We start from the raw sequence: 23,157 nt of genomic DNA, 5'->3' as shown, positions 1-23,157 counted from the left end.
GATGAATGGTCTTGTCCTAAAATTTTGGCTGTTTATTCCTCTCCATAGATACTGCCCGAATTGCTGAGAACATCCAGCAATTTATGTGTGTTAATCTGGATTTCCAGTATCTGCAGAATCTCTTGTATTTATATTAGCTAGACAGATGTTCACCTTGGCTGCCTAGTAATTTTGCTGTACACCACCACTCTATCCTGTAAGGCAGGGGTCCCCAACCTTTTTTGCAGTGCGAACCGGTTTAATATTGACAATATTCTTGCGGACCGGCCGACCCAGGGGAGTTGGGGGGCGAGGTACGGTTGCCAACGGACAAGAGCAGCAGTCAAATACGTTGGGTTTACCCCCAAAAGACTACAATAACCATGAACCTTTGCGCGGGCACCAGTGCGCATGTGTGACCTGCGCATGTACCTACTGATTATTTTCCTGCAAATCGTTTTTGGCAATTCTGCTGAGTGGGGGGTGTTAATCACGACCGGAATATCGGTGATCAGTGACTAATACACTCAATTTCATTTCTAAAAGGGTTATCTAACGAATTTAATAATAAACAGCGCATATTTTCCTCGCATGAACATAGTGATAAGTCAATTATCAGGGGAGGACAGGGGAGCTTGAAGTAAGTATTGAACGAACTTCCAGTAGACGTGGTAGAGGCAGGTTCGATATTATCATTTAAAGAAAAATTGGATAGGTATGTGGACAGGAAAGGAATGGAGGGTTATGGGCTGAGTGCAGGTCGGTGGGACGAGGTGAGAGTAGCTTTCGGCATGGACTCGAAGGGCTGAGATGGCCTGTTTCCGTGCTGTAATTGTTATATGGTTATACAAGTAAGTCAGTAGCATCATAACATTTTAAGTAACGTTTGGATATTAAACACACAGCACATATTTTCCCGTATGAAAATATAAAATCATTGCAACACACCAATATCGCTGAATCAGTGGGAGCCCTGGGCTTCTTTTCCTACAACAGGATGGTCCCATCTAGGGGTGATGGGAAACAGCGATACTGTACTCAAAGGGGGTTCCTCATGTCCAGACTATTCCGCAATTTAGTTTTCCTTGCATTCATTGCAGAAAACTCCGGTTCGCAGAAATATGTTTTAAGCAATGTTTTCAGTGCTTTTTTGCCTATCTCAGGATATTTAGCCCTGACATTGATTCGGAATGCCAGCAGAGATGTTATGTCAAACATACTTTTCAGCCCGCCATCATTTACAAGCTCGAGGAGTTGATCTTCTTCCCACGCTGACATGGATGACGTGTGCGTAGTGACCTCACGTGCGTTCAAGCTCGACAGTGGCCATGATAGGGAATGAGGAAAGGTGCAGCCGACTCATATCACCAAATCATATCGTTTCCTCACGGCCGGGTAGCGCATGCTTTGTGGCCCAGTACCGGTCCGCAGCCCGGTGGTTGGAGACCGCTGCTGTAAGGTATTACATCTTGACCGCAGGTTGTGGTCTCCTCTGTATTGGAGAAACTGTATGCAGATTGGATGATGACAGCAGAATATCTTCAATCAATCTTCAGGAATACCTCTGAGCCTCCATTTCCTCCTCACTTCATTTTCCATCCCACTCACTCTCTCATAAGGGTACAAATAGATGTGGCTACTATATTATTGGACTCTTAATTCTACCTCTCTCACTTACTTACTACTGCCTAAGAAGTGACTTAGATCCATGCCAATTTGTCTACAAGAGCAACAAGACTACAGCTGATGCCAACTCACTGGCACTTCATTCAACTCTGGAACATCTGGACAGCAAAGACGCATAGATCAGATTGCTCTTTATAGACTGCAGTTCGGCATCCACAACCCGGGGTCTAGATGTAATACCTCAAAACTAATCAACAAGCTCCAAGATCTTGGTCTCAATACCTCCTTGTGCAATTGGATTTCATTACTTGCAGACCCCAGTCAGTTCGGATTGGCAACATCTCCTTCATAATCCCCATCAGCACTGGTGCACCACAAAGCCCTTTGCTCAGCCTCCTGCTCTACTCACTTTACACTTATGACTGTGTGGCTAAGCACAGCTCCAATGCCATATTCAAGTATGCTGATAACACCACCATCGTAGGCCAAATCAAAGGTGGTGATGAATCAACATATAGGAGGGAGACAGAAAATCTGGCTGAGTGGTGTTATAATAACAATCTCTTACACAATGTTAGCAAGACCAAGAAACAGATTGTAGACCAAGAGAAGAAAACCAGAGGCCCAGGATCCAGGCCTCATCGGAGGATTAGAGCTAGACAGGGTGAGCAGCTTTAAATTCCTAGGTGTTATTATTTTGGAGGAACTGTCCTGGGCCCATCACATTAAGAAAGAACAACAGCACCTCTATGCTCTTAGGAGTTGTAGAGATCCAGCATAACATCTAAAACTTTGAAAATCTTTTGTAGATGCACAGTAGAGAGTATGTTGACTGGCTGCATCACATCCTGTTACGGAAATACTAATACCCTTCAACAGAAAATCCTACAGAGATTAGTTGATATTGACCTAGAGCCACCCAACCATGGAGTATATTTACACAAAACGCTGCAAGAGGAAAGCAACATCCATCAGCAGGAACCCTCAAGATCTAGGACATGGTGTCTTCTCACTGCTGCCCTCTGGAAGAAGGTTCAAGAGCCTCACGACTTTCACCACCTGGTTCAGGAGATTTACTATCCACGAGCCATCAAGCTCTAGAATCAAATGGTTCAGCTTCATTTTTCCCATCATTGAAATGTTCCCACAACCTATAAATTCACTTTCAAGGACTCTTCATCTCATGTTTTCAATATTTATTGCTTATTTATTTATTAATATTACTTCTTCTTTCTGTGTTTGCACACTTTCTAGTATTCTATACTCTGGTTGAACGTCCTAGTTGGGTGTTGTATTGATTCTGTTATGGTTATTATTCTATAGATTTATTGAGAGGGCCCATAGGTTGTATATGGTGTCATACAGTATATGTACTCAGATAATAAAATTTACTTTGAATTTTGATAAAGGAATCTGTAAGTATGAACTCAAAGTGAGCACTTTCAAATTGTTTTAACAGTGTTTTGTTTTGAAACAGTGTTCTATTAAAATCTTGATTCCATTGATGATGTTTATATTAAAAATTCATCATTAAAATATTATGATGCCATTGTGTCTAAACCATTCTTCGACCTCTTCAATGACAGTTCCACAAGTCTCTTCATCACCTTATTCTTCACAAGTTTATCATATTTTTTTTGAATTTGATCAACACTGGATTGATGGAGATCAGAACATTCTTACATTAGCCAAGATGAAGAGTAACAAAGCATTGTGATATCGCGTCCATGTTGTTTCCACTTTCCTATTGGAAACTCCGTATTGATCCAATGACTTTCATCCATAGGTATAACCAATATTTCAGTCCCTTGGGTAACTGGACAAGACATGTGATGAAAATGATACGAAGTGTACTTGTAATCTGTATTTCCATCCAGTACTATCCATCATGAAAACTATCCATGATGCTAGATGGGCTGCTTTGAGTATCTCAGAAACTGCTCATCGCCTTGCATATTCATGCACAACAGTTTCTAGATTTTATAGAGAATGGTGTGAGAAACAAAAAAAAACACCAGTGAACAGCAGTTCTGTGGGTGAAAATGTCTCGTTAATGAGAGGTATCAGAGGAGAAAGGCTAAAGTGGTTCAAGCTGACAGGAAGGTGTCAGTATTTCAAATAACTACACAGTAAAACAGTGGTGTGCAGAGGTGCATCTTGAACGCACACACATCAAATCCTGAAGTGGATAGGCTACAGCAGCAAAAGACCAGAAACATACACTCAATGACCAATTTACTAGGTACATGAAGTCAAAGTTACCTGTAAGGTGTGCTACCAACATACAAAGGAACTTAAACTGCAGACAAGAGGTTGTCACCCTCTACATCGTTAGGACTGTAAATATATTTCATTATCGTACACAATCACATTACCTTTTGCAGTTTCTGCTGCACATGCTGTTAACAATATGGCCTTTATGATTATTTGTCTGCAGATCTTAGAATACATTTATTAATATTGTTTTTATTGAAGAAATTATTCCGTGCAAACAAGTTGTTGTCACTGGGGAAAAATTACACAGCACAACATTTTTGCACACATTGGTCATTACAAATTGAAGGGAACATTGCAGGATGTACTTAATAAAGTTGCAACTGTGTACATAAATACTAATTATTGTGGGATTGTACACAAAGCACTAAATAATTAAGTGATAAAAATAGATTAGCTATCAGACAAACAAAGCAAAAGCTCTAGACAGATTACATGTTGGGGTATCACATTTTAGAGCAAATATAACCACAATTAAGGACTGATAGGATAAACTATAAGGATAATTTCCATCACCTAGGCCTGTGTTCAATTGAACCTTGACATTACAATGATGTATAGATACAAATGGATATAAGTTGGAGGAGGGGTATACCAGTGTAAGCATTTTGCATGTTACAAATTTAGGATATTTGCAACTCTTTTCACTCAACTTACTTCAGCTACTTAGTCTAGAGCTGGATTCCAAACTGGGGTCTGCAGAACCCCTGTTTAAAGGTATTGATCCACAGCATAAAGAGGGTTGGGAACCCCTGGTCCAGAGGGATAATTGGTTGATGAACATTGATAGATTGTCGTTGAGCAAACATGTTAAGGTTAATGCACACAATACATTGATCGAATCTGAGTGACTCAACAGGTTTAGGGAACTGTGTGGCTCATTCCTCTTCATATCACTTGATATTGCTGCCCATTTGTCTGCAGATGATATGTGTAAATACATTTTACCTGCACATTGAAACTACTTGTTCTGTACTGCAATCAGCATCAAAGATATATTTGACACTGAACATTGACCTTTCATGCATAATTTTTAGACCAAAATTTCACTAGGATTCATGAGTGATAAAACTAATTAGACCGACATGAAGAATCATTAAAATCAAATAACTTTCAAAAGAATATTTCTTTATTCATAGATCAGCTGAATTAGTTTGTTTTCTCTTACACCTCTGGTCACTTTACTCTTTTACATCGCCTGTTTTCCCAGTGAAATATGGATCAGGTAGTTATAATTCTTTTATGCATATCAAAGCACAAAGTCTATTATATAATGTGTCTATTGCTGGTGATTTATTCTCAAAATAACCTTTGCTAAATTCATGCAATCTGGAAAGAAGGTTCCATGCATTAATTTCAGAAAAAAATCAATTACTTATAAAAAGCATAAAACACCATATCCCAACACAAGATAATGTAACCTCACTCAGTCTTTTGCTTTCTTCTACATGTAATACAACAAACTTTCTTCAGTGCTACAACCACCAGCACTGTGAGCATGAGGAACATGGACAACAGAAAAACCATCACATCCACACAATAGTAAGTGTACCAGGGCAGCCGGTAGGATTCAGATTGCAAATGCCCTGCTCCTTTGTGTCGGGCAACATACTCAATCCAGAAAACAGCTCTCTCCATTGGCGACTCTGGTTGATCCCGGTGGAGAGCAGAGAGTTTCTTCATGTTATCCCGGTAAAATGTGCCGTTTATCACCTCATTAAGCACCTGCAATAGATCTGCTGAATGAATAGTTGCAACATTAAGCATCTTTGCTGCACCTCGGGATTCAAGCCGGACTACATTGTCAAACTGGTCAAAAATAAGAGGCATGCCAATCACTGGCACCCCGTGGTAGATGGCCTCGTAAATGCTACTGATACCACCATGAGAAATGAAGACTCGTGTGTTGGGGTGTCCCAGAAGGTCGTTCTGAGGGATCCATTTTGTCAGTAGTGTATTATTACCTATATTGGGAAGGATTTCTCCATCGTATCTCCAAATAACCTTCTGGGGTACTTGAGCGAATGCCTCAGCTATTTCCATTGCAATCTGCTTTGGTAAGGAATCAATAACGGATCCTAATGACATGACAATAAGTCCATGCTTCCCTGAGCTTTGAACAAATTCTTCAAACTCTGCCACTAGTGGTCGGGCTGGTTTACACTGGAAGCCTCCAATGTACACAATATTTGGCATGGTGGGTCTTGGGAATTCAAACACAAAATCGACTGTCATCAGCACCACATCAGCCCTCAAGAGAAGTGTTTGGATGTCTGTGTCTGGTCCCAGATGTCGATGACAGATTTCATTATGAATTGGGTATATAAATAATTTTGCGGTGACGAGCTGAATAAGATATTGCACAATGTTTTCTGTTCTCTGGAGAAAATTCATTTTGTCTGTAAAGTGTGTGTCTGGATAGGGGATGTAAGAAAGTGGCAATGGGGCAAAATGAGAATGAGCTTCTCCAATACTATGCCATCGAACATTATACACCATCGGGACTTTTAAGTAATAAGCAAGCATTGGACCAGCAACTAAAACAGGATCTGTAAGCAATATCTCAAAACTTGCATTCTTCAGTTGGTTTAACAAGCTTTTGTTTTCAAATATTGCACTGGTTTTATTCTGAAGCAAGCTATGTAAATAATACCTGAAAACATTTGAATATAACTGCAACTTAATTTTGCCCCATGTTGTCCAACCATTCTGGAAGCTTTCCAATGAATTTTGCACAAGCAATTTAATCAGCAATTTGATAGGACGAGGTTGTTCAATGTATTTTTCACTTTTAGTCGTTATGAATTCAAAGAGATCTGGTCTTTCTTTTATATACAAATTTGATGAGTAAGAAAGCACTGTGATATGGTGTCCATGTTCTTTTAGTTTTTCTATTAGTATCTCCATAATGATCCAATGACTTCCATCCACGGGCACAACCAATATTTTAGCCCCTTGTGTGACTGGACAAGGCAGCATGATGAAAATGCTAAGAACACATGCAATCTGCAATCTGCCTTTCCATCCAGGACTGTCCATCTTGAAAATAGCTGATCACACCGATCCTGTTGTAGAATTAATTAGAAATGTTGGTAAGCATAATAATAAATAGGCAACAAAAATATTTTACATATAGTTGTATGTTTTCTTGTCGCCACTTTAACTCTACTCACTGTATGGACACTCCCGGTTGTAGCTGAATTTGAGCGACATACAACATACAAGTATAATTTGGAAGCAGAACTCAGCTGCACAACTAGGTCACCTTTCTGGTTCAAGGGTGACAAGCTACAACAGGGATAGTGAGCAACAGGTTCTTTTCCTGAGCTCAAAGAGCAAGACTTTGCATTGCAAATACCAGAGTAAAGCCTGATTTATACTTGTGCGTACGGGCTACGCTGTAGACCTGATTTATACTTCTGCGATGCCCTAGCCGTAGTGAGCATGCATTGTTGTGTCAGCATCGCTCTGCAATTCACCGCCAAAACGCTAGTTGGCGGTGGGGTTTCTATGCCACTGTGCTGAGTTTCTTCGTGAGAGACATGGACGAGGAAATACATTTCAAATATTTTTGGATGTCAGCAGGTAGATCTGAGTATTTGGTTCATCATCTCCAACCATTTATTTTGCATCAGTGTACACACATGGCGGAGAAAAGCAACTGGAAATGCGTAGGAGGAAATGCAATGCTACCAAGCAGACCAATCACAGTTATTGCGGTCTGCATCACCACAAGTTACTTTTTAGGGGAGGTGCACGTCACCCTATGGCGTAGGGTACGCGGTACCTATGGCATACAATTGACGCAGAAGTATAAATCAGGCTTTACGAGGAGTGGTGGAATGGAAAGTTCTGACTTTTAGTGCCCCATAGCAACAAATCCTGATCAGGAATGTATATCTTCCACCACAAAGACCTGAGATTCCCACTGTTACATTTTCTGGTTTGGGATATCTTGTAATGTTTGTTCATTTCATCCTCTCAAGGTGAGAATGGGGGAACATCTGAGTTATACAGCCTGTAACATTAAAACATAGGTAGCTATTGTAGGACAGGCCATATTTTGAAGTGTGTGCTGAATTTATGGTGATATGGTTAAACCACAAAGATAAGGAAGCTGTAAATTTGAGCTTCATCGATATACACTCAGAGGTCACTTTGTTAGGTACACCTATACACCTGCTCTTTAATACAAATATCGAATCCAGCTTAAGACAGTGCGGCTGAGGGTGAGCAACGACTTCATGGTGGTTTTCAAAGTAAGAAATAAAACTAAATATTTTCTTAATAACGTATTTCCTATAAATATTCATGGTACACGGTCACTGTAAACAATGTGAAAGCAAGGCTGAGTTGAGGGTCGAAGTGTGCATACAGGAGCAAGGACAAGGCACGTTCAGACAGAGTCAGAGTCGAAGCAAGTGGAGTGGAGGAGACTCAGAGCCCTTGCACCAAAACCGGTAGTGAGAGATTTGCTCGATCTAAGCGTCGGACTAATTTGGAAATATTGGGTATGGGCCGAAGTGTGGCGGGTAGAGGGGGGAGGAAGCAGCGGGGGCGGGGTGGGGGAGCGGGGTCTAGGCCCTGAGTGTATCGATGCAGCTGGTGCCAGACTTTAAGAGAGGAATGAACCGATCTTCGGAGGATTTAAATGCCAGGCCAGATGATTAATATGGCAGGGTGTCAGGACTGGAGGCAAGGATGGGCCAGTTCTGCTTGCCGCTCTGCAACATTGACTCCACTCTTTGCTGAACTGAGGCTGAGGCTGTGGGCCTGCTCCGGCCCGTCTGGGCTCCATGTCTGAGGCTGTGACAGACATCCCACCTCTTCCGGAAGTTCCGGGAGTCTCTCGCATATCGATAGTGGTTCCCTGATGCCCGGAAATTATATACAATATCCCGGAAATAGCTTTTTTTGAGAGGGAGAGCAAGCATCCTGTTTGGTCTTTCTTTGTGCTAAGAGTGGTCTCCAACCACCGGGCTGTGAGGAAACGATATGACTTGGCGATATGAGTCAGCTGCACTTTTCCTCATTCCCTGTCATGCACTTTTGAATTTTAACGCATGCGAGGTCATCAGTGACCCAAGACGTGCAAAGGAATGGGTCCGTGACCCATTTCTGAATGTCCCAGGTGCATCATCCATGTCAGCGTGGGAAAAAGATCCACTCCTCGAGCTTGCAAATGATAATGGGCTGAAAAGTATGTTTGACATAACATCTCCGCCGGCATTCTGGATCAAAGTCAAGGCAGAATATCCTGAGACAGCCACAAAAGCACTGAAAACGTTGCTTCCATTTCCAACATATTTCTGCGAAGCGGAGTTTTCTGCAATGAATGCAATGAAAACTAAATCGCAGAATAGACTGGACATGAGGAACCCCCTTCGAGTATCGCTGTCTCCCACCATCCCTTGATAGGACCGTGCTGTTGCAGGAAAACAAACCCAGGGCTCCCACTGATTCAGCAATATTGGTGTGTTGCAATGATTTTATATGTTCATACGAGGAAAATATGCGCTGTGTGTTTAATATCCAAACGTTACTTAAAATGTTATGACGCTACTGACTTATAAGTGACTTATATTTCAGTGGTCCCCAGCCTCCGCGCCATGAAGAATACAGCAGTGGCCGGAACGCACCCAGCACATCTTTAGGATAGGAGCCAAAATCAATAAGCTAATTAGTTAGGTACCAGCTGGCACATAAATGTTGGCCCAGATCAGAGGCGACAATCAATTAGCTTGTTTATTTCGGCTTTTTACTTAAAGGTGTGCTGGGTACCTTCCGGCCACCACTGTACCTCTGCATTCTTTGCGGCTCAGAGGTTTGGGACCACTTTTATAATTGACTTATCACTACATTCATGCGAGGAAAATATGCGCTGTGTGTTTAATATTAAATTCCCAGGGGTCCCCAACCTTTTTTGCAGTGCGGACCAGTTTAATATTGACAATATTCTTGCGGACCGGCCGACCCGGGGGAGTGGCGGGGAGTAGGGTTGCCAACGGACAAGAGTAGCAGTCAAATACGTTGTATTTACCCCGAGAAAGACGACAATGTCCATGAAGCCTTGCGCGGGCACCAGAGCGCATGTGCCCACCGATTTTTTTTCCTGCAAATTGTTTTTGGCGATTCTGTTCGGCGGGGCGGGGGGGTTGTTACTCACGACTGGAATATCGGTGATCAGTGGCTAATACACTCAATTTAGTTTCTAAAAGGGTTTATCTAACGAATTTAATATTAAACACACAGCGCATATTTTCCTCGCATGAATATAGTGATAAGTCAATTATCAGGGGAGGACAGGGGAGCTTGAAGTAAGTGTTGAACGAACTCCAGTAGAAGTGGTAGAGGCAGGTTTGATATTATCATTTAAAGAAAAATTGGATAGGTATATGGACAGGAAAGGAATGGAGGGTTATGGGCTGAGTGCAGGTCGGTGGGACTAGGTGAGAGTAGCGTTCGGCACGGACGAGAAGGGCCAAGATGGCCTGTTTCTGTGCTGTAATTGTTATATGGTTATATAAGTAAGTCAATAGCATCATAACATTTTAAGTAACGTTTGCATATTAAACACACAGCACATATTTTCCCGTATCAACGTATAAAATCATTGCAACACACCAATATCGCTGAATCAGTGGGAGCCCTGGGCTCCTTTTCCTGCAACAAGATGGTCCCATCGAGCGGTCATGGGAGACAGCGATACTGTACTCGAAGGGGGTTCCTCATGTCCAGACTATTCCGCAAATTAGTTTTCCTTGCATTCATTGCAGAAAACTCCGCTTCGCAGAAATATGTTGTAAGCAACGTTTTCAGTACTTTTGTGCCTATCTTAGGATATTTAGCCCTGACTTTGATCCGGAATGCCAGCAGAGATGTTATGTCAAACATACTTTTCAGCCCGCCGTCATTTACAAGCTCGAGGAGTTGATCTTCTTCCCGCGCTGACATGGATGACGCGTGCGTAGTGACCTCGCGTGCGTTCAAGCTCAACAGTGGCCGTGACAGGGAATGAGGAAAGGTGCAGCTGACTCATATCGCCAAATCATATCGTTTCCTCACGGCCGGGTAGCGCATGCTTTGCGGCCCGGTGGCTGGGGACCGCTGCATTAGATAAGCCCCTTTAGAAACGAAATTGAGTGTATTAGCCACGTAAAGTGACTTATACGTGACTTTTCACCTATATTCCGGTTACATTTAACACCCACCAACGCCACCCCCCGCCTCCGTCGGCCAGTCCGCAAGAATATTGTCAATATTGGTGCAAAAAACGTTGGGGACCCCTGATTTAAACTAGCTGGCTAGCTGCCAAGGAGCTATGCTATTGATGTCCTGGGTGATGATGCCAAACTCCCTGCAGACTTGCTTAAAGTTGTAATAGAATAAACATGATAATATAATATAAGTGCATATTTTAATGTCACATTTGTGCATATACCCAACTTGGTTTACAGATTAGACAAAATCACTAACCAAACTATTACATACACCCTTGGAGGTCGACGGGGGGGAGTGGGGGGGAGATATGGGGTTGCGGGGGGCGGGGGTGCTACCTCACTGAAATGAGTTTTTGCAGGGTGGGACGTCTGCTGTGGGCCTGCTCCGGCCGGTCTGGGCTCCATGTCTGAGGCTGTGGGCCTGCTCCGGTTGGTCTTGGCTCCATGTCTGAGGACTGAATTTTGTTCTAAATGCTTTTTGCTTACTTTCATTGCTTGCACCGAATAAAGTGGCAACTGCATGCCTAACTTTAACTATTGCTGAGAGGAGAGGATGGGATAACTTTGCCAGAAAGTATCACTGAAGCATAACAAGTATTACTGCTGATGAATTACCTCAGCGCACCATGTCAATATTGTATATGTGGTCATGTGGATTTGGTGAGACATGCAAACTGTCCCTTGGTTTAAGCCTGAAACTAGAACTTATTTTCTCTATCCAAAGTTACTTTGATTTTGTAAGATAGGTGAGCCAGGTTGGTGAGGAAGGGGAGATGAAGTGAGAAACTGAGAGGTCATATGTGAAAAAGGGTAAAGGGCTGAAGGAGATGGAATTTGATAAGAGAGGAGAGCAAACAATCGGAGGTAGGGAAGCAGGAGGGGCACCAGAGGGAGTTGATAGGCAGGTAAGGAGAAGAGAAAAGTTAAGAGGGGAAACATAATGGTGAATGGAAGAAGGGGGGAGGGGCATAAATGATCAGAAATTAGATAAGTCAAGGTTCATGCCATCAGGGTGGAGGCTACCCAGACAGAATTCACACCCGAGAATGGCCTGATCTTGCAGTATAGGAGTCCATGGATGAACATGTATGAATGGGAATGGGGATTGGAATTAAAATAATTGTCCACCATATACTCCTTCTTATTACAGACAGAGCAAAGGTGCTCAACAAAGCAGTCCCCCATTGACACTGGGGTCTCACTAATGTAGAGGAAGCTGCATCGGGATCACCTGATACAGTAGAAGTGTTGCCTCTCCTGGAAAGACTGTTTAGGGAGGTGAGGAAGGAGGTGAATGGGCAGGTGTAACCCTTCTTCTCTTGCAGGACTTGTTTCTTCAAGGACTTGTTGCCTGCTTGTGCATTTTCTTCACAGACAAAGGAAGGAGGGACTCTTTGAATGACAGGTGATGCTCAGCACAGAGAAATAAATGGGAGGTCAGATGATACAGACCTCAGACACATGATCTGGACACTGAATGAGCATCGTTGTGCCCGCAGAGGAAGTGGGTTTTAGAGGATCGACCAGGTGGATCGATTCAAATTGCTATTCCACTGCTGAAGAAGGGGTTGACTGGTGGGGAGTTGTCTATGTGTCCACCCTTGCCGGGGTGATAGCTCCACCACAGGAAAACCGGTCCCCCTCGTTAAAGTCATAGTCGGTGACTTGCAAAGGATTTCGGAGGATGACGAGAAGATCGATGGCATCAGCTCACCTGAAGACTCAACTCACTCTCTCTCACTCTCTCTATCTCTCTCTCTCTCTCTCTCTCTCTCTCTCTCTCTCCATCCCTACTCAACTAAATACCACGAACTGAACTGAACTGAACTTTACTCAACATCGTAAGACTGTATCTTTTTACCCCAAGACTTAAGGAAGCTTGGTTTTCATACATATATATTCCACACTTACTTTTATATATAATCATTGCTAACCTCTGTGATTTATTTACATTGATATTACTGTACTGCATAGTTACTAATAAATATTAGTAGTGTATAGCAATACGAGACTCCAAAGTGGTTTCTGTTTCTGCTGGTTTCTTTATTCCCTTGGGGCCTGCGTCCGCGATATGAACAAATTGGTCGGGAGGCTGGTTCGAATTGATTGGGGGAAAATCCCTTTTGAATTTGGACTTTTGATTTGGTTGTGTGGAAAAACAGCAGAAATGGATGTTAGAGACTTTCTGAAATCACCAGACCTGGTGACTTTGAAGTTTGCTAAAAAGTATGAGTTGCGGGACAATTTAAAGAATTGAGAATTGAGGTAAAGAAGGGTGTGACTAAGGTAGAAATGCAAAGGAAAATAGTTGAATATTATATAGATAAGGGAACATTTGATGAGGAGGCGTTAGAGTTGTTCGTGGAAGGTGAACCAACTGAGGATGAGCTTCAGCTTCTGTTGGAAATATTAAAGAGGGAGCATGAATTGAAATTAAAACAGCTCGAGAGAGAGAGGCCAGAGAGACAGAAAAACAGAGGGTCCATGAGGCTAGAGAGGCAGAAAGACAGAGACAGCTCGAAAGGGAGAAATGGCAACGTGAAGATCACGTGGCAGAAAGGCAGAGACAGTTTAAAAGGGAGAGGTTGCAGCAAAGAGGTTCAGAGTCGGATCCTGATGATTTTTACAGCTCAGAAGGGCTAGTTTTGTGTGATGAATTTAAATGTGGTGTTCCTGATGAGGGAAAGGTATACCTAGTGGCAGAGCATGCCCCTACCCTGCAGGGGTCTATTAAGAAAGCAGACAAAGAAATTTTAACCCATGAGGTTGAGTTTACTCCAGAAAGGAGTTGGCCAGAGAATAGCTGGGAGGTTCGAGATGACCTTGAATTTGAAACTGGGACAAGTGATGACAGCCCAGAAGAGCTAGTTGTTCCGATTGAATGTGTTCAGGTTGTTGAAGTACCTGTGAGTACTGAACCTTATGTTGAGGCTCAGTTAAGGTCTGAGGTGTCTGACTTGGTTGAAAGGGAATGCAGTCCCCGTGTGTCAGATGATCTTGGTTCAGTGGAATGTGAGGATTCTCAGTCATTTGTAGTAGACCGTGTTTTAAAAGCTGGTGAGGTCAATGTTGCTGGAAATAATGGGGAAAGTGCTGTTCCTGGACTTTTGGATAAAGTGCTGGAAAAGATTGGATTGGTTGCGCAACCTTTGACCCTGCTTGCAGGATGCCAGACATCCCAGCTCTCCCGGAAGTTCCGGGAGTCTCCCGCATATTCATAGTGGCTCCCTGATGCCCGCAAATTATATACAATGTCCTGGAAATTGAATTTTTTGAGAGCGAGCGTGAGAGAACGCGCGAGAGAGAGCATGCGCAACAGCGAGAAAGCAAGCGCGAGAGAGTCAGAGCGAGAAAGCGAGTGCGACAGAGAGTGAGACGGGAGAACGAGAGCGAGCGAGCGCAACCACGAGAGAGAGAGAGCGAGAGTAAGAGCAAGAGTGAGAGAGTTCCAAAAACAGTCAGAGTGGCAGAGTGTTCCAAAAAAAAATAAAACGTACGGCACCCCAGACAACACTAAAGTGTACCCCTGCCTAATAGGGGTCAAAATAATGACAGTGTTGCTCGCTGCACTGTTTGCAACAGTGACTTTTCTATTGCCCATGGTGGGTTAAGACTGTAAACCACATGTTGAAGTGAGTTTAACAGGTGTCATTCGTTCATTAGCATAGCTAATGTTATTTAAACTGGCTGGCTAGCTGCTAAGGAGCTACTCTATTGCAGACATCCCACCTCTCCCAGAAGTCTCCTGCAAATTGATGGTGCTACCTCCCTGGAATGAGTTTTTGCAGGGTGGGATGTCTGGGATGCGCTAGTTCGTTGCATTTTGTTTGGACATTTGGAAGTAAGGAAGGTCATGCTGTTTTTCAGTTTAATGTGATGGAAGCAAGGCATAGTGAAGGTCAGAGAAGGATGATAAAGAGATTGTTTGGCCTCTTTCATATTCTCATCAGCCTGATGATGATGCAGAATTTGGTAAACAATGGAGGCATGTTGACAACTCTCCAAGATAAGAGTGTTTCAGCAATTCAGCTGATGAGCAAAGCTGCTGTTGAGTTCTATAGCAAGACCAGAGGTTTAAATTATGATGTGCCACAGACTTTTCTACCTTCTGGATTTCAGCAGGACTTAGAGGGTAGTACAATTGATAAGGGTAAGGTGTATAAGAGAGATTTGTCTTTGTTGAGAAAGGAATGTATTGAGGAACAGAAGCTAGATTCTGAAATAGTGGCTTTAAGGGAGGTGGCTCTCACAGGAGAGGAGGTTTAGAGAGAGTCAGTGTGGGATGTTACCTTGAAGATGGGGTGTTGATGAGGAGGTGGAGACCAGCCACTGTGCCTGCAAGTCACATGGTGGATTTGAAAGGTTGCAAGGCTGAAATTTTAAACATGGCTGTGGACTTCATTGTGGGAGAAATGAGGAAAATTGGAACGAAGGGGTTCCCCTCTTCTTATTTAGTGTTGGAGACTCGATTCAGAAGGCAGTGAAGGGTAATTTGTTGGAACCTGTGCTCAGTTACAGGCCAAAAGGACCTTTGACCCTACTCAGAGAACTCTGGACGGGATTTAGTAAACTTTGTAACTTTGCCAAGGAAAGTTTACACCATGGTCGAGTCAAAATAAGACACTTGTTTACTGGAATTGCAGCTGGGAGAATTGTTATAGTACAAAATGGAATCGTGAAATCTGAAAATGGAATGGAAAGGCATGTTTGCCCACTGAATCTAGACTCCCCAAAATGTCAGAATTCCATTATTTTGAAAAATACTACTGATAAGGTCCACCAGTTGGACCCAAAAGCAAAAAAACAAGTAAAAGAACTAATTGGTGTTTTGAAATGGTGCACAGGTGCTGTGCATCACATCATTATGAATTTAGCCCAGCCTATGAAATGGTATCTTCACAGAGTGAACTTTGAGAGAAGTAAAATGATTGAACAAGGAATTAGAAACAAGAAATAATAAAGAAAGAGAATGGATGACTGTATTGATAGAGTGGGGAAGGCTAATTACCTTATTAACATTGACTTGTTAAAAGCATACCGGGGTGTTCCTTTAACAGAGAGGGTTAAAGAGATATCAACATTTCTCACACCATTTAGACTGTATGAATACAATGTTTTACACTTAGGGATGAAGAATGCTCTAGAAACGTTTCAAAGAATAATCAATTCTGTGATTGGAGGGCTAGAAAGCACAGGAGTTCATATCAATGATTTAGTGGTCTGCAATGACACATGGGAAGAACATATTGCAGCTGTGGAAAAACGGGTTGATAGACTTTCTAAGGCCAATCTTACGGTGACCCTTGCTAAAAGTGAGTTTGGCCATGCCACAGGGTTATGTGGTGGGCCAAGGCCAACTGGCTTCTGTACAGGCCAAGGTTCAAGCTATTGCTGAAGTTCCTGTTCTGACCAGCAAGAAAGCTTTGAGAAGGGTTTTAGGAATGGTTGGGTATTATCGTAAGTTTTGGAAGAACTTTGCTGACATCGCTTTCCCCCTAACAAAGCTCCTAGGGAAGAGTGAAAGATTTGAATGGAGTGACCTTTGCCAGGAGGCATTTGACCGTCTGGAAACCATCCTGTGTCATCATCCTGTGCTCACAGCACCGGATTTTTCAAAGCCATTTTCTATAACAACAGGTGTCAGTGACGAAGCTGCTGGGCCAGTACTGTTACAGAAGGGAGTGGATGACACTGAACATCCAGTAGCTTATTTCTCAAAGAACGTTAACGTACACCAGAAAAATTATTCAGCTGTTGGAAAGGAATTACCAGCACTTATTCTGGCTTTACAACATTTTGAGGCCTATGACCAGAGACCTCAAAACCTGTCTGTTGCTCAGAGACCAATTGTGGTTTACATGGGTTATAATCCGTTCATGTTTCTAACTAAGATGAAGGATAAGAATAGAAGGTTGTTAAATTGGAGTCTCATATTGCAAGAAGGTGACTTAAAAATCAAACATGTGAAAGATACTGACAATGTTATAGCTGATTAGTTATCCAGATGTAAAGTTGAAAACTGTAACCATTTTTGATTTGTCATCTGATGTTTTTCCCTGTATTGTTTAAAACCCTGTGATGGACATTTAAAAAAAAAATCGTCCACGACAATTTTTTTTCCCTGTGGAAGAGGAGTGTGAGGGGATCCAGGAGTGCCCCTATTAACTGTTTGAAGAAAGACAGAGAGAGACATTTATCATTCATGGTTTGTTTGGAAAGGAGAGAGAGACAAAGATTAACGGTTGGACTGTCACTTCAAGGCATTGGAAGTAACTTTCCATTTTTACTGAGTTTGGAGTTGGAGACAGCACCAAGCAGCTCGTAAGTTGCTATGGTGACCGAAGATGGTGTTATTTAATGGACACTCGGTGTTATGATTTTCAGCAGGTTGTCGATATTTCTTCAAGGACTTGTTGCCTGCTTGTGCATTTTCTTCACAGACAAAGGAAGGAGGGACTCTTTGAATGACAGGTGATGCTCAGCACAGAGAAATAAATGGGAGGTCAGATGATACAGACCTCAGACACATGATCTGGACACTGAATGAGCATGGTTGTGCGCACAGAGAAAGTGGGTTTTGGAGGATCGATCAGGTGGATCGATCAAAATTGCTATTCCACCGCTGAAGAAGGGGTTGACTGGTGGGGAGTTGTCGATGTGTCCACCCTTGCCGGGGTGATAGCTCCACCACAGGAACACCGGTCCCCCTGGTTAAAATCACAGTTGGTGACTTGTAAAGGATTTCGGAGGATGACGAGAAGATTGACGGCATCAGCTCACCTGAAGACTCAACTCACTCTCTCTCTCTGTCTCTCTCTCTCTCCATCACTACTCAACTACATACCACGAACTGAATTGAACTGAACTTTACTCAACATCATAAGACTGTATCTTTTTACTCCTAGACTTAAAGAAGCTTGGTTTTCATACATATATATTCCACATTTACTTTTATATATAATCTTTGCTAATCTGTATGATTTATTTACATTGATATTACTGTATTGCGTATTTACTAATAAATATTAGTAGTTTATAGCAATACGAGACTCCAAGGTGGTTTCTATTTCTGCTGGTTTCTTTATCCCCGTCACGGGGTACGTGACACTGTTTGAGATATCCTGTAAAGATTGTCAATTTCATCCTCTCAGGGTGTGAATGGGGAACATGTGGGTTACTCACCCTCCAGCAGTCATAGGTAGGGAGGCAAAGGACCTCTGTCGGACAGGGCACAGCCCAAAGTCTAAATTGAAGGTGATATAGTTAAACTTCAAAGAGATAAAAAGCTGTAAATACCAGCTGAGTTGAAAGACCATCTCTATCTAGAACCAGAACCAGGATTACTATCACTGAAATATTACTGTTTTTCTTTTTGCAGCTGCAGTACAGTGCAGGGCATTAAAATTACTGTAAGTTACAAATAAGTTAGTAAATACATAATCACCATATGAATAGAGAAATTCAGAAATAGATAAACAAAGTACATATAGATAGATAGTGTGAAGGAGGAATAGAGAGGTCGTGGGGTCATGGAACATTCAGAAATCTGATGACGAATTGAAGAAGCTGTTCTAAAAACCTGAGCGTGCACCTTCAGGATCCAGCACCTCCTCCCTCATTGCAGCAATGCAAAGAGGGCATAACTGTACACAATACTCCAAATGTAACCACAGATTCATCTTATATAATCGCAAAGTAACTTCCCTACTCCTAAACTTGATGCCCCAGCTGGTGAAGGCTAGTATACTAAATGCATTCTTCACCAACCTGTCTACTTGCACGTCCATCTTCAGTGAGCTATGCCCTTGTATTCCCTGGTCCCTCTGTTCCACAGCCCCCATCAGTACACTAGCATGAACTCTATATGTCCTACCATGCATTTTCCATGTCCAAAATGCATCATCTCACAGATATGTAAGTTAAATTACATTTGCAGTTCCTCAGCTCATCTCTCGAAGTGATCCCTGAAATTCATTAAAATTTGCTTCATTATCAAGAAGCCCACAAAACTTTGTAATTGCACTGGAGCTGTTAATCATGTCACGTACATTCATATTCCAAATAATTTATATTTATCATGAATAACAAAGATTATAATGTAAAGGAACCCTTAGAGGGCAGTGATCATAATATGATTGAATTCATACTGCTGTTTGAGAGGGAGAAGCACAAGTCACGTGTATCAGTAGCGGAATGAAATAAAGAGATTTTGGACCAGTGGAAAATGATGCTAATGAGGTATTAAAGGGAGATAAAGAAATGGCAGGTGAATTTAATGGTGTGACAAGAATACACATAGATGTTAGCTGTCCTGTGTGATTAGCAGTTGGTCTGCCACCTGTCTTCGGGACAGAGAGAGATAGGGAAGACAATGGAGCAGCATTTGGAGATGTGTAATGAAGGGACGGGAGAGAGAGCTGTCTGGAGCGGCTCCCCCTTTGAACCCTGAACTGTTTGAAGTGATGGACAGGCGATTCCCCAGCAGGGGGATAAAAAGGGACAGGTTCGCTAAGGCAGGACACACACGACACCACGAGGTAACGAGACCCTGGAAGCGGTGGCCCCGCCCCCAGCAAGTCGGCGGGAGTCATTTTGGAAGGCTGGTTGCGGAACCAAGCCATAGACGCACAGGGTGGAAAGGTACGATCAGCGGGAACCCGGTGTGTGTCCACCCTCGCTTGGGTGCCGGGTTCACTGCAGAGGATCGACCGCATCTGGAGGAGGGGTCACAGTCGGTGACCTCAGGTGACATCAGAAAGGACTCGCCCGAAAGCTGCTTGTGAGCAATATCGCAGGTCTGCGTCTGGAAGCCATTTTGAATGATCATTCGTTCTTGTTCTCTCTCTCCTTCCCCCCACATTGTCCATCGCCATGGCAACGATTACTGCGAACTGAACTAAATTGAACTGGACTTTGTGTCACTTTGAAATTGGTCATTTACCCCTAGACAACGATAGAGCTTGATGGATCCTGTTATCTTAATTCTGTGCACATGTGCGTTTATCATTGCTGAACTGTTGCATTTATTATCCTTTCGATTACTGTGTTGCTTGTTTCTTTAATAAACCTTTCTTAGATCTAGTAATCCAGACTCCAACTGAGTGATCCATTTCTGCTGGTTTGGCAACCCAGTTACGGGGTACGTAACAATGGGTACTTTGCATCTGTCTTCACTGTGGAAGACACTAGCAGTGTGCCAGAGGTCTGTGATTGTCAGGGAGCAGGAGTGGTATTATAAGGAAAAAAAAGCCGGGAAAACTGAAAGTTCTTCAGGTGGATAAGTCACCTGGACCAGATGGACTACGTCCCAGTGTCCTGAAAGAGGTTGGTGAAGAGATAACGGATGTATTGGTCATAATCTTTCAAGAATCACTTGACTCTGGAATGGTCCTGGAGGACTGGATGATTGCAAATGTCACTCCACTCTAAGAAGGGAGTAAGGCAGAAAAAAAAGGAAATTACAGCACATTTAGCTAAACCTCAGTGGTTGTGAAAGTGTTGGAGTCTATTATTAAGGATGAGGTTTCGGGGTACAGTACCTGGAGACTAATGATAAAATAAGGTCAAAGTCAGCATGGTTTCTGTGAAGGGAACTTTTGCCTGATAAATCTCTTAGAGCTCTTTGAGGAAGTAACAAGCAGGATGGACAAGGGAGAGGCAGTGGATGTCATTTACTTGGATTTTTAGTAACCATTTGATAAGGTGCCAAACATGAGGCTGCTTAACAAGATAAAGTCCAAGGCGTTACAGGACAGACACTGGCATGGATAGGGGAATGACTGACAGGTAGGATACAGCAAGCGAGCAGAGCCTTTTCTGCTTGGGTACCGTTGACATGTGGTGTTCCTCAGGAGTCAGTATTGGGACTGCTACTTTTCACATTGTTTGTCAATGGTTTGGATAATGGAATTGATGTATTTGTGGCAAAGTTAGCAGATGATTCACAGATTGTTGGAGGGGTAGGTAGTCCTGAGGAAGCAATGCGATTGTAGCAGGACTTACACAAATTGGAAGAATGCGCAAAAATGTCAAAGGTGGAATACGGTGTTGGGAAATGTACAATAATGCATCTTGATAAAAGGAGGAATAGTGTGGAATATTATCTAAATGTGGAGAAAGTTCAAACATCAGAGTCGCAGAGGGACTTAAAAGTCCTTGTGCAAGATTCCCAGAAAGTTTATTTACAGGTTGAGTCTGTGCTAAAGAAAGCAAATGCAATGTTAGCACTTATTTCAAGAGAAATGGAATATAAAAGCAACGAGATAATGCTGAACTTTTATAAGACATTAGTCAGGCCCCAATTGTTGTATTGTCAATAGTTTTGGGCCCCATATCTCAGAAAGGGTGTGTTGTCATTGGAGAGAGGCAAGAAGAGGTTCACAAGGATGATTTTAGGAATGAAAGGGTTAACTTATGAGGCGGTATGGCAGCTCTGTGCCTGCACTCACTGGAATTTAGAAGAATGCATGGGGATCTCATTGAAACCTACCCAATGTTGAAAGGACTGGATAGGGTGGATCTGGGAATGATGTTTCCTACCATGGGGCTGTCCAGTACTAGAGGCCACAGCCTCAAAATTGATGGGTGACCTTTTAGAACAGAATTATTTTAGCCAGAGACTAATGAATCAGTGGAGTGCTCTGCCACAGATTGCAGTAGAGGCAAAATCTCTGGGTATATTTAAGGCGGAAGTTGATCATTCCCCTATTGGTCAGGGCATCAAGAGATATGGTGAGAAGGCGGGTGTATAGGGTTGAACGGGATTCGGGATCAGCCATGATGGAATGGCGGAGCAGACTCGATGGGCTGCTCCTAATTCTACTCCGATGTCGTTTGGTCTTATGGTCTTATAACACTGATCGGAGGTCCCCCACGCCCTCCAGTTGGAGAATTGGCATTCTGCTTCTTACCCCACACGAGTCATATCCCCTCAGTCAGAGAACTGACTCCCTGCTTCCTATCATCGAACCAGGTCTGAATCCATCTCAGTAGCTCCCCGTGAATCCCATGCGACCGAACCTTCCAAAATCGGACTGCTGTGTAGAACCTCGTAATCTTCTTAATGAAATTAGACATTCTCCACTGCCCTGATTTCATGAATTCTTATAGTTATTTCCCTGAAAAGCTTCAAAGGATTTCGGAGATGTGACCTCCCAATCAGCTGTGCTGAATGAACTACTTCCCTTCATGGAACTTACATTGTCGACTCTTGCTCAGTGGGCGCTGGAAATCAGTATTTCCGTTCCGTAACATCTGGCCTGAGGTGGCAATTTTAATATGTTTCTACACAACTGCATTGCAAATGTACTCAGTCTCAAACTAGTTTTAAAATGCATCTAAACTAACCTCGGTTCGAGATAAAATTACAATTGTACACTTACCGATAAAGGACACCTTGCGAGTACAGTAATACAAAGTTATTCCTTGAAGTTGTGATTTCAGCAGACAAAAGGTGACCTGCAAATATCAGCTGTTTCGTGACAAAGTCTTGGAGATTGGGTAATACTGAGTGCGATGCGTTCACATCCAGTTCAGACCTGCCGAATGTTTTTATCAGAATGAACAACTTTGTTTGGCTCGTATCCCATGGGTCAGAACAGAGTCCAAGTCAAAGTAACGGTCAAGTTTATTGCCAAATGCACAAGTACATGTACGCACAGCTGCAATGAAAAACTTAGATTCAAGCAGCGTAACAGGACATATCAGCGGCGTCAACAGGGAAATATTAATAAAGGATAAATGCAACCTCTTGATTCTCTAATTCCAAATTGCTCAGAATATAAGCCTATGAACAAACTTTAAAAGTAACTTTGACCCTATTTTATTAAGATGTGCTTTGTGACAATCAAAAAGTTTCTCAGGAGTTTGGGCTCATGAAGCTTCTAATGTCCTCGATTTGCCTAAATTGAAGTTGTATTGCTGCTGTGGAGGGACTTGAAAACAGACCGTTTGTTATTTACACCAACTCACACAAAATACCGGAGAAACACAGCTGTTCTAGCAGCATCTATGGAAAGGTATTAACAATCGACATTTTGGGCCAAGACCCTTCATCAGC

At 42.7% G+C, this 23,157-nt stretch overlaps 1 pseudogene; it reads right to left on the bottom strand.

The window, feature by feature from the left end:
• Window positions 1–4,986: 4,986 nt before the first annotated feature.
• Window positions 4,987–22,532, bottom strand: LOC140209722 (UDP-glucuronosyltransferase 2C1 pseudogene; annotated as a pseudogene).
• Window positions 22,533–23,157: the final 625 nt, after the last annotated feature.

Source organism: Mobula birostris, chromosome 14 (assembly GCF_030028105.1).
Source record: "Mobula birostris isolate sMobBir1 chromosome 14, sMobBir1.hap1, whole genome shotgun sequence".
In the NCBI taxonomy this organism is placed as follows: domain Eukaryota; kingdom Metazoa; phylum Chordata; class Chondrichthyes; order Myliobatiformes; family Myliobatidae; genus Mobula; species Mobula birostris.
The sequence above is the reverse complement of the archived record's forward strand: the minus strand, read 5'-3'. Positions and strand labels throughout refer to the sequence as shown.